We start from the raw sequence: 11,156 nt of genomic DNA on the forward strand, positions 1-11,156 counted from the left end.
TAAACAGCATGTCAGCAGAGTAGGGCCAATGGCGCCAGGGCTTCCAGCACATCCTGCCGCCGCTGCTCCAGTGCATTTATCACCAGGGCAGAGTTGACAGCGCGTCGCCTGTTACGAGTTCCAGATGCGCAGGTTTCCCACTGCACTGGCTTTGTTCTGTCTCTTTGTTTCCTCCTCTTGGTGTGGTTTGATACCGAGCACCTGGTGGAAAAAACCTGCTTGGACTCCTGTTCCTAGATCACCCTAGCAGCTTCCTTCCTCCTTCCCACAGCCCTCCCTCCATCCGGCTGTGAGCAGCTGCCAAGCAAAGGCTGTTCACCTGGGGTTAGGATCATGGGTTTCATACCCTTCCCATTGCTCAGGTTGGGTGCCTGTAATTCGTACGACTCACATGTCACCTGTAGGGATCCCTCGCTGACCAATGTGTCCTTTGCCTCGGCACCCGGGCATCGTCAGACTGATACACCCATGCGTGGGTCCTACTGGCCCAAGACCAGCCTGTAGTTCATGGGACTAGGGGCAAGGCCTGGAGAGCTCATCGGAAGGACAGTCCTAGAGGAAAGCCCTCAAGCTCAAAGCCAACGTGGAGGTGGCCAAGGTGGCTGCAGAAGAGAAGCCTAGCCCCCAGGCCGCACTGCAGCTTGGAGCAAATGTCCAAGCCCATGTAGACAGACTTGCACTAGCAGGTCTCAAGCTAGCGTGCTAAACATAGCAGTGTGGACGTGACTGAGGCTCCAACTAGCCACTCGAGCTGGGACCCAGGGATCGGGTGGTCTGAGTTCAGGTGGCTAGCTCAAGCCCCCATCACTGCACTGATGTCTACACTGCTATTTTTGGCACAGTAGCTAGAGTCTCACTGGTGCAAGTCTGTCTTCCCCAGGCTGGGCGGGTCACTCCCAGCCGCAGTGTAGATAGACCCACAGAGAAAGGCGAAGCTGGGAATGCTGCTGCTGCTCAGGGCCTGGACCTGCAAGAGCGTCCCAGGAGGGGGCCAGACAGCTGGATGTCTGCTAAGTGGAGGAGGAAGAAAGGGCCTGAGGAAATGACCCCCTGAACCCAGCACAAACAGACATTGGGCCCAGAGAGAGAGGGCCTCTGACCTGAGCCCATCTGAGAACCAGCCTCCCCGAGGGAGACGTATCAGGACAAGTGATTCTGGGCTGCCTTAAGGGTGATCCCTGGCCTGGCAGCCCTTCCAGCTCAGGCTGTTTGCACAGAGAGCACGAATTGAGGAGAGACCCGAAGAGACTATTCAAGCTCTGGCACCATCAGCACATTTCCCCTAAGGAAGCTCCTGCCCCTTCCCAAAGGCCAGGCCCATGGGAACCTGCTCATCTGAGGTGACTGGGGTTTCTGTTAGATCCCCTTGAATCAGCTTCACCCAGGCTGCTTGGGGCTTTCAGCTCTGATTCCCTGCTGCGCTCTCTCTGGATAGGGGCAGGGAGGGCTGCAGGCCTTTCCACCACTTGTTTTTGTTTCCTTTCAAAGCCCAAGTTTGGTGTTCCAGGAGTAACGGGTTACAGGATTCCCAGCAATAATCAGCTGCAGCTGTGGAAATGCAGGAGGGCAGCAGGGCCCTGAGTGCTCTGCCTTGCTTTTGATCTTCCCGAGAGACCCAGGCAAAGGCTCCAGCTACCCTGCCGCTGCAACCATGTCTGGCCTAGGGTGCGGCGGGCTGAACAAGGTAGGTGCAGTCCAGGCTGCACAGCCACTTTCCCTTTACAGGAGTCCAAAGGCAGGCGGGAAGGAGGCAAAGCGCGTGTCTGTTCTTGGGAAAGAAAGTGAGCTGGGCCAGGCTAATGGCTGAGGTGCAGCCCCTCCCCCTGCTTCACAGAGAGACCGAAGCACAGTCAGCTAAATTAAAACAAGCCAAACAGCACAGGGCACATTGGCAGGGTAGCTCTGCAGCCAGGAACTCCTAGCCATGCATCCGTATGCACTGCAGCTTGGCAGCTCTGGCTGTGTGCGGCATGCCTTTGGACTATACACCTGTGCTGCGACCACGCACACACCTGCATGTCCATGGCAGCCACCCATACACATGCCCAGTCTGGGAAGGCACAGCAGCTAAGCTTGATTATGCTCTGCAGTCTTCAATGTCTCTGGCCAGCGTGTGCACATCAAACCTCCCCATCTCGAGATCACCAGACAAGATGCACCTGCTGATAACGCGTCTCTGTAGCTCTGGAAGAGGCTCAGCCTGGGCAGCAGGGGTGCAAGTGTCCCACCCTCTTGCTATAGAAAGACTGGCACCGAGGAGGAGCGTCCCGTTCAGTTTCCAAGGCTCATTGGTATCCTGGGTCTTTGCTGAGATTGCCAAATGGAGGTCAGTTAGCACCAGCTATTGGCTGTTGGCACCTGTCATCAAGGCAGGAGTGAGACCCCCGCCCTCTCCCAGCTCATTACATGGTGGCCACAGACAGCTACCAAATGGTAATGACTCTTGGTCACTAGCACCCGTGGCCCTTCTACAGTTCCCTTCAATGTCACTCTGCCTTGCTGCACCCACAACTGGCTGCTGCTTCAGTTCTGTCCCCAGACAGACAGGTATAGGGTGGGCAGATACTTCCACCTGCTTCTCCCTACAGCCCCCTTCTATTGCTCTCCCATCTAGGCTTGGCTGCTGCCAGTGTCTCCACCACCCGCCAGCAGCGCTGTCCATGCAGCCAGCCAGGATGCCATTCTAAATTAAGACTCCAAACCATTCCCTAATTGGTCCTGTGTCTGCCTAGAGGAATGGAGCAGCGCCCTGAGCAACACCAGCCAAGGCTCCAGCTGCTGGAGGGTTTTATGGGCTGCAGACATCCTAACATTTACTTCTGAGCCAGTACCTGGCTCTCACTTCAAACCATTAAGTGGTCCCATGGGGATTTTTGAGATGGATTGTTAAACTCTTCTTTAAGCCTTCTCCTGCCAAACAAATCACACAGCCCCTTGGCACGCACTTTGCAGCTAATGGCCCTGAGTTAATCTGTGCCCAACCACATCAAAGTATTACAGGGCACTGTTTCACAGCTGCCCTCTTAGACCATGCCTGGGCCAGTTTTGATCATTCCTGGTCTTCTGGGGCCCACACCTACAGTCTCTGCCAGAGCACACTAGCCACTTCAAAAAGCAGCCATTAGAATTGGCTCAGTTTGATTTTGTGCTGGGGATATTTCCCCCTCACTCCCCTCCAGGCACAGCACGTTCTCTCGTGACTGCCAGCCATGTCCTAAGGGTCCCGTATGTGTTCATTTACACGCTGCCATTTCGGCACCTGCTGCCAGCTGATCCGTACAGCCTGATCTCCCGCTTGGTGGAGACAGGGCCAGAAGAAGCTGGAGTCTCTTCCAGGCCATCAGTTCCTTCAGGTTGGTGATAAAAGGCATCATTTTAAGATGTGATTAGGGGGTTTCTTGTGGGGATTTTTGCTTGTGGGCAGAAGCCCAAGTAAATAATTTCTTAGTGCAGAAAACACCAAGGCTACAGCTCTGATTGCCCATTTGAGGGGTGTGGGCGGCTAAGCAGTCCCCTACCCCCAAGCGTTTACAACTCTCTTTGGTGGCTAGTTGTCCCAGGGTCAAGCTTCCCTCCTTGTAGAGAGCTGCGTGTGAGGCTCACCTGCTCAGGCTGCTGGGCAGTGTTTTCCTGTGCAGCAGTAAATGTTTTACCTCCTGATAGGCATGGCAGGGTGAGAGCTGCTGACCTAAGGGATTGGTAGTAGCATAAAGAAGCTGTCACAGCTAGAGTCACTAGTTCAAAGCTAGGTCAAATGGTGATGCCTCTGTGGAAAGAGGTGGGGGGCTCAGTCCTATTCTTAGTGGAAAGGAGGTGACATGAGGAAAACCACTACCACAGTTAGCAGCTTTGATATCACCCCCAGCTGAGGGGCCAAGGATGGATGAGGCCATGGAAACCCCAGAGGTTACCTCACTGGCACCCTGGCAGATCCCAGTCTTCCACTGAGACCATCACCAAGGGTGTTAACTTGAGTAGCCACCCTTTGGTGACAACTTTTGGTCACTTACCAGCTTGGACTGGATTTGAAGAGACCTCAAGGTGAAAGGCCCCCCACCCCACTCCCTATCCCCTGGGCCATGGAGAAACCGGAACATTTATTTGCAAAACCCATGATCAGAGCTGCAGAGAGTGAAGTGGGCTAAAAACCTACCCCAGCCATGTTCTGAGCGTGACCCTTCAGAGCAGCGCTGACCCTGGCATGCGCATGAATCATTCCAGCCTTCACAAGTTTAATCTAGACAGCACATGCAATTGAGGAACAAGGAAGCCAGGTTCTGCCTTCTGTTGCATTTAATAATAATGTATGGGCTGAGAAACCCCAGCCTATCTCTGAACAGTCCCTGTCTGATGTCATGTCGCAGATTAAAAGGCTGTAAATGTAACGTGTTTTTACATTAACTTGGAGTTACTGGAGAGGGAGTTTTGTTATCAGTGTCTGTGCTCTTTGTCTGAAGTACAGCAAAGTTCAGAGCACACACGCACCTTGTCCTACGCCTGCTTATCCTCTCCTAGAGAAGCTTGCCTGGGCGCCTTGAACAAAGGCTGCCATCTGGCTTGTGTCTGCTAACTCACCGTGTGCTGGGAGCAGGGCGGCCTTTTCTTTTGTTTTTACATTGTTATTGACTGTAGTCCTGGCTGGGACAGGGTGCCGGGCTGACAACACTGGGGACTGGAGTCCTCTGCTGAGCCACAGAAGAGGTGCGGCAAGGCCAGCTTTCCCCATCCTTCCATGGCAACACACCTCAACCAGAAAGCAGTCACACTCTAGAGGTGAGCACATGGCTCGGCCTTAGTGGCCCATTGAGCCTCAGGCCTCCCTGTTCTGACTGCAGCCAGAATGCTAACTGGTATGGCCGTTTGTGTGAGATGAGCACTTTTCCTACTAGAGACTGGATCAAGACCCGCCAACCCATTTCTCATAGGGTCACTGGATTGTAAGGACTTCCCATCACTCCCAGGCTGGGAAGGAGATGGGCTGGTGACCTAGAAGTGAAACCCTCCCTAATGCCTGACCAATCTCCTGAGCACTACAGTCCCCTCTGCTAGATCCCACTTAGCCAATCGGGGGATCCCTGTCTGTTAGGTGGAATTGCTGTGCATGTTGGCCTATATGCATCGTTCCCAGTTGATGGTTAGTGCAGGCAGCCTTCCTACCTGGGATAGTGGTGCTGGGGGTGCTGTAAGCTCCCTTGTAATGCAGCCCCACGTGGAGGAGAGTGATGTTTCCACCAGGTGGTTGGGGGCTATTGGATGTAGCATGCTGCTTTGCAGAGAGCCAGGACATATCCCACTTGTACAGCCCCATAATGTGCCAAGGGCCAGAGCATAGATGTTCCAAGGCACACGCCTGAGAGCTGGGACACTGTGCTCTCAATTGATGGATGTATAAAATACAGGGGAAATGAGGGATTGTCATGGATCCACTCCCCAGATAGACCTCCATGGATATATCTATAATCAGTATGGTTGCCAACTTTGCTTGGCTGAATTCTGGAGGTTTCATCACATGACATTATCTTTTATTGACCCTTAATCTTTTATTCCTGGAGACTCCAGGACAGTCCTGGAGTGTTGGCAACTCTAATGGTCAGCCATGCCCCATTTCCTAGTTCAAATGGTGACGCCTCTGTGGAAAGAGGTGGGGGCGGGGGAGGGACGGGGGGATCAGTCCTATTCCTAGCGGAGAGGACTCTTTGTCCTGGAGATGAGGGAGGAGGAAATTGTACAAGAATCTACTTTGAATCAGCTCACTGCTGGCCTTGAAGTCCAGAGCCAAATGGGACCACCCAGGCCTTCATGGCCAGCCAGGGGGACAGAGGTTATGGAGTGGAGAAAGGGCAGGCAGGGATCATCTTTGTGGAGATACTGAAACTGAACCCTCTGCAAAGAAGAGTCCTTCCACAGCATCTCAGTGAAGCAGTAAAAGAACAAACCCTCCTCTTGGAAGAATGCTTTGCCCCAAATGTTTTTCTTACCGAGTTGTAACAAGACAAGAGTTGTAAAGATAGTAACCTCCTAAACATTACCTTATTAAGGCTTCTTAGAAACCACGGGGCATGACCCCTCTGGGTCATGGAACAAGACTGGAGCATCCAGCGAACAAACAGAGGGTAACGTTACATTTTTCACTTCATTTAGGAAACCTGGTTTCTAATTATAGGGTTTGTTTAATGGCAGAGTTTATTTGTGTTTCAGTCGGAGCCAGCTCGTCAGTGAAAGAGATGGCTGGGGGGCTGTGTGTGGGTGGGAACAGGAGCCAGAGGGGAGGGAGGGGAAGGAGAACTGCTCACAAGCTGGAGGGGCTTTCTATGTGGTGGATAGACTCAGAAAGCCATGGGGAGAAGGAATGGATCGAAGCAGTTCACCAACAGCCAGGGCTAGGGAAATGGGGGTAGAGAGCGTAAAAAATCATACAGAATTAGTACTAGAGGCATCTATCTACTATCCCCATATTCTCTATCTATTATCATCACCATCATACCTAAGTGTCTTTGGAAGAGCCCCAAACAGCTTTCAGCTGTGTTACTGAGGTACTTGGGACCATTTCTCTCGGATGGTCTTTCCCATCTGTTTCAATACTGTGACCCCGTCCCATCTAGCCAGGACTTACCCGGGTCCCCTGTCATTTAGCAATATGGGCAGGAGAGGAACGTTAATGCAACCCCCTGCCACTAGTTCACAACCTCCTTGGAGGTCGTGACCTCAGGCTGAGAACCCAAGCTCTAGAACAAAGATGGCTAAAGCAATGAGCTCATTTGAGGCTGATGGGCAGAGCTGGCTTTACCTGCTGCCAGCCTTCTCTGCTTTGAGTCTGATGCAGTATGACTTTGCCTGGAAATGGGCTGTCAATGCACTTTAATGGGTCCAGCACAGTGCCTGCTGCCTGGTAGTGCAGGCAATGGGCACCTGAGGCAGGGCACGGCCTGTGATCCAGGCCAGCAGAAGCAAGCAGGACTGCAAATCCTTTTCCAACCCAGTTTCAATTTCATAAAAACAGACTCCAGCGAGAAACTGCTGAGCATGAATTAATATGCAAACTAGATACCATTAACTTGGGTTTGAATAGAGACTGGGAGTGGCTGGGTCATTACACATATTGAATCTATTTCCCTAAGCTAAGTATCCTCACACCTTCTTGTCAACTGTCTAAATGGGCCATCTTGATTATCACGACAAAAGGTTTTTTTTCTCCTGCTGATAATAGCTCATCTTAATTAATTAGCCTCTTACAGTTTGAATGTCAACTTCCACCTTCTCTCTATGTGTATATATATATATTCCTACTATGTATTCCATTCTATGCATCCGATGAAGTGGGCTGTAGCCCACGAAAGCTTATGCTCTAATAAATTTGTGAGTCTCTAAGGTGCCACAAGTCCTCCAATTTCATATGGGCTCAGCTCTTCACACTGAGGAGGGAAAAGATGTGTCTATGTGGTGGGAGACGGGGGGCTCGGGTGATGGGAATGACAAAGCAAGAGCTGATAGGAGCTAATTGCTCCTATGGCAGTGGCAGATGTGATGGCTATCTTGCTACAGGGACTTAGGCCACCCGTGGATGGGTAGAGAGTCAGCTGTGGTTCCCCAGGGGAGGGAGGGGAGTGCCCATTAGCTCTGCCTGTCTGCAGCAGCCTCACTAGATGGGCTTCATATTTCAGGATTCAAACTAAATGCCTCAGTGGGTGGTGGTCTCTCCTTAAAGGCAGAACGGGGAAGGTTCTGTTCATACTCCAGACTCAATCATGCTCATTGCTGGGATGCTGCAGAGCCAGAGCCACTGACCTTCAGGTGAGCAAGTCAATCAGCCTCTTGCCTGCACATCTCTAGTGACTGGCCAGTTGAGTAGAAGATCTCATGACACTTTCCCCATGTCTAAAGCCACTGGCAAACTTTCCTCCCTCCACAGCAACAGCTCAGCTGCTAGTGTGCCACCGTGGGCAGGAATTAGTGTGGAGCACAAGGTGGTTGGTCCACTTCCCTGTTTGGACACGCCACCCTCGCATCATGCACATTGCTTTGTGAAGTGCTGTCGGCAGGGGCAAGTGCAATCCAAACCTCAGACTCTTGGGGCAACTTCCAAAAGTATTTTGGGCATTGTGGGCCAAGTCCATCCCAGGTGTCACTCTACTGATACCAGTTTGGCCCTCTGATGTTTCTTGGTTTATGTGCACCATTGCTGTCTGCTAGTGAATGACACCTCCTCACTTAGCTGTTCCTCCCCCATTCCCCCACTCAGATAGTGGAGTTGCCCCTTACTCTTACCAGCTAGAGGCCTGTGTTTATTGAGATGAAGGTCCATAGTTTGCAAACCGTGCTACCTCTGCAGTGTGAAGTATAGCAAGCTCAGCTGGTAGCACATGCTGTAGCAAAAGGCTCAGTTCTCCCACTCTCCTTTTTCATAATCTTTTTTCCACTGTTTTTTTCCCTGGCTTATCTCAGCCCAGTGGTGAATGTTTCCAGACTCGTTGATCATTCTTTCCTGTGTATTCTGATCCATATTTTGCACACAGAAGATTCAACAGTGGCTGAAGGGAGAACCACCAAGGGAGAATTTGGCTTGTTTTATAGATCTCACAGGTCAGACTTTGAAATAACTAAGTACATGATTGCTTAATGTAGTCAGGTTATTTGCATGCCCAGTTGCCTGATTTGCACATGCAGTTGTGATAACTAGACACATATTGTTTGTATGCCAAAATTGCTTGAAAATCTGACCCTAAACATATTCCATATATTGTACATATGTTGTTGACTCACTGGAAGCCCTGGTCTCTATTTGTGTGTGATGGTACATATGAGGTTGATTGGCGGCCATGGTCTCTGTATTTGTGTGGCGATGGATTGTGATGGGCAAAGCTCTGTAGGGATTGCCATGCTTTTACCTTTTTAAATCCTGGTTCTGGTTTGAGGAGCAAGGAGGAATCAGAAGGGAATGACTGCCCATTACACTGAAACCGTACAGTTTGCGATGCTGTGTGCAGTGTGTATGGATTGAATCAAACCCTGTAACCAATGTCAGGACAGGGACCTCATTCCTTGAATGTCCCAGGAGATGGGTGTAGCATTAGGATCAATTCCAGGAGCTGGTAATGATTCCGGAGAGTGAGGTGGCAAATCAGGTCTGGTACCCTGAGATGGAGTTCGAACACTGGCACGATAGTAGTGGGAAGCTCTGTATTTCACAGTAGGATGGGAGGAGAATCCAGCCTTGTTTCCAGGGTCTGCCTTTCCATCTGTCCCTTGCATTGCACAGGACTCCTGGGTCCTGAGGGAACTGGAGACGGTGTGAATAATCCCCTTCATTGTTTTCTTTATATGTTCTCCTTCCCCATGCCATCAGGCACTTGTTTATAGCCTGTTGCCTTACTTAGAGGAGTGTATCCAAACTGCCAAGGAAAATGCAACACCAACTAGGACCCTTTCCTAATGCCTCACATTCCCTTATGAGAAATAGCCCTGGAGCAGCAGTTTGTAGTGATAGCAAAGTAGGAGAGGGCCGCAAGGGGGAACAGAGAGGGTCTCCCTAGTTGGACTATAACCCTGGATGGATCCTAGCTGATCAAGACCATTGCACACAGCGTGATGGGTTATCTCCTGCTGTGTGCAGTGCATAGACGTTCCCAGGCATGTCAGTAGCTTCCTCTGCACGTAGAATCTATGCAGCATTTGTAACTCTGCTGGTCACTCATGGGCTGACCCTGAGAGGCACCTGGGGCTGCTCGGAGCCCTGAAGATCAGACCTTTGCTTTTAATAGGTGCTGATACCTCCTGGGAAAACATGGGGCAGAAGCAGCCGGGTCCGCTGTTAGATAACTTCTGGTTCTCAGCTCCCCATTTGTTGTTATTGTCTATTGCCAAGGACCTATACTTGAAAGTGAGATCTCTGAACCCTTAGGAAAGGCAGCATGGTCTACTGTTTAGAGAGGGATTCAGGTGACTTGGGCTCTGTTCCTGGCTCCAGGCCAAGGCACTTCCACTGCCTGTGTCTCAGTGTCCGTGTGTATGAAATGGGCTAATGAACCTGGCCTTGCACGGCATGAGCTCTGTCGAAAGGCCAGTTTACTATCTGGAGTCCTCCTTCTGCTCTACCTGCTTATTCCTCAGTTGGCCCTTATGACCCTCCATCACAGCTAATTGCTGTGGAGGTGACTGTGACACTGCAGGCAGGGTTATAGCCTTGAGGAATTTGGGTTGGGGGGATTTGCATCAAAAGCAGATGAACCCCTCCCCCCACAAGGGACAATGACTTTGGATTCCTGCAAACGTTTCTCGTGATGGAGAACCAGAGGGAGAGAAATGCAGGGACCAGAGAAATGGGGGGGGGTGTCTAACCTGAGTGGTTTTCAGGAGTTGCCAAGCAGTTGCGAATTAAATCATTCTCTGGGAATGGTACATGCCATACATGGGCTTGCATTCCACATCTGGGCATGCTCAGACTCTAGGGTGCTCTTTGCAAATGTGGGAGTTGGGGGCTCCTCAAAGATCCCCTGAAAAAGACACATAGGACTGTATCTGTGGGGCCAGGCAGATAAGATTGAAGGGAAGGCCACCAAAAGCAAAAGAGAACCCCCTTTCCACCCTGTACCCTCAAGACAGCAGTCCTGTCTCCCCAGCTCTGGGGCGTTGGTTACCCTCAAAATAGTTCACCTTGAACATCCAGGATTGCAAGCCCAGAGCCAAGCCTCTTGGGTCTGACCCGCAACTATGGGGCCCTCGTGAGGAACACTTGCTTTAGTGGTTGGTGGTGCAGTCTGTATTGAAGCAGCAGGGTGAGGTGTCCAGCCCATTACTGATGGCATTGCACTCAAGGTCCTACACCTCCCTGAGGGGTGACAGGCTGAGGAGGGTCAACGGGGGCCTCTGCTGGGCAGAAAGCCACTATTGCTCCAGAGAAGAACAACTCAGCTTCTGTCAGACTGGTAGGTCCCCCCGAGCACGCACTCAGCACAGGTCAGGCTCTTTCACTCACATGCTCAGATGCTCACATGCCTAAATGCCCTTTTCAAGCTTGACCAGGTGGAGCTTTTCAAAGTAATGGGAATCACAAGACACACTAAGCCAGGCCGGGGAGAATCTCCACTCCCCGCACTGCCCTGCAATCGGGGATGCAGCCAGCCAGGAGGAACGGGCAGGGGCTGCATCTGAAGTTGAGT

This window comes from Lepidochelys olivacea (assembly GCF_965140295.1).
Source record: "Lepidochelys olivacea isolate rLepOli2 genome assembly, chromosome: 8".
NCBI classification, from domain to species: domain Eukaryota; kingdom Metazoa; phylum Chordata; order Testudines; family Cheloniidae; genus Lepidochelys; species Lepidochelys olivacea.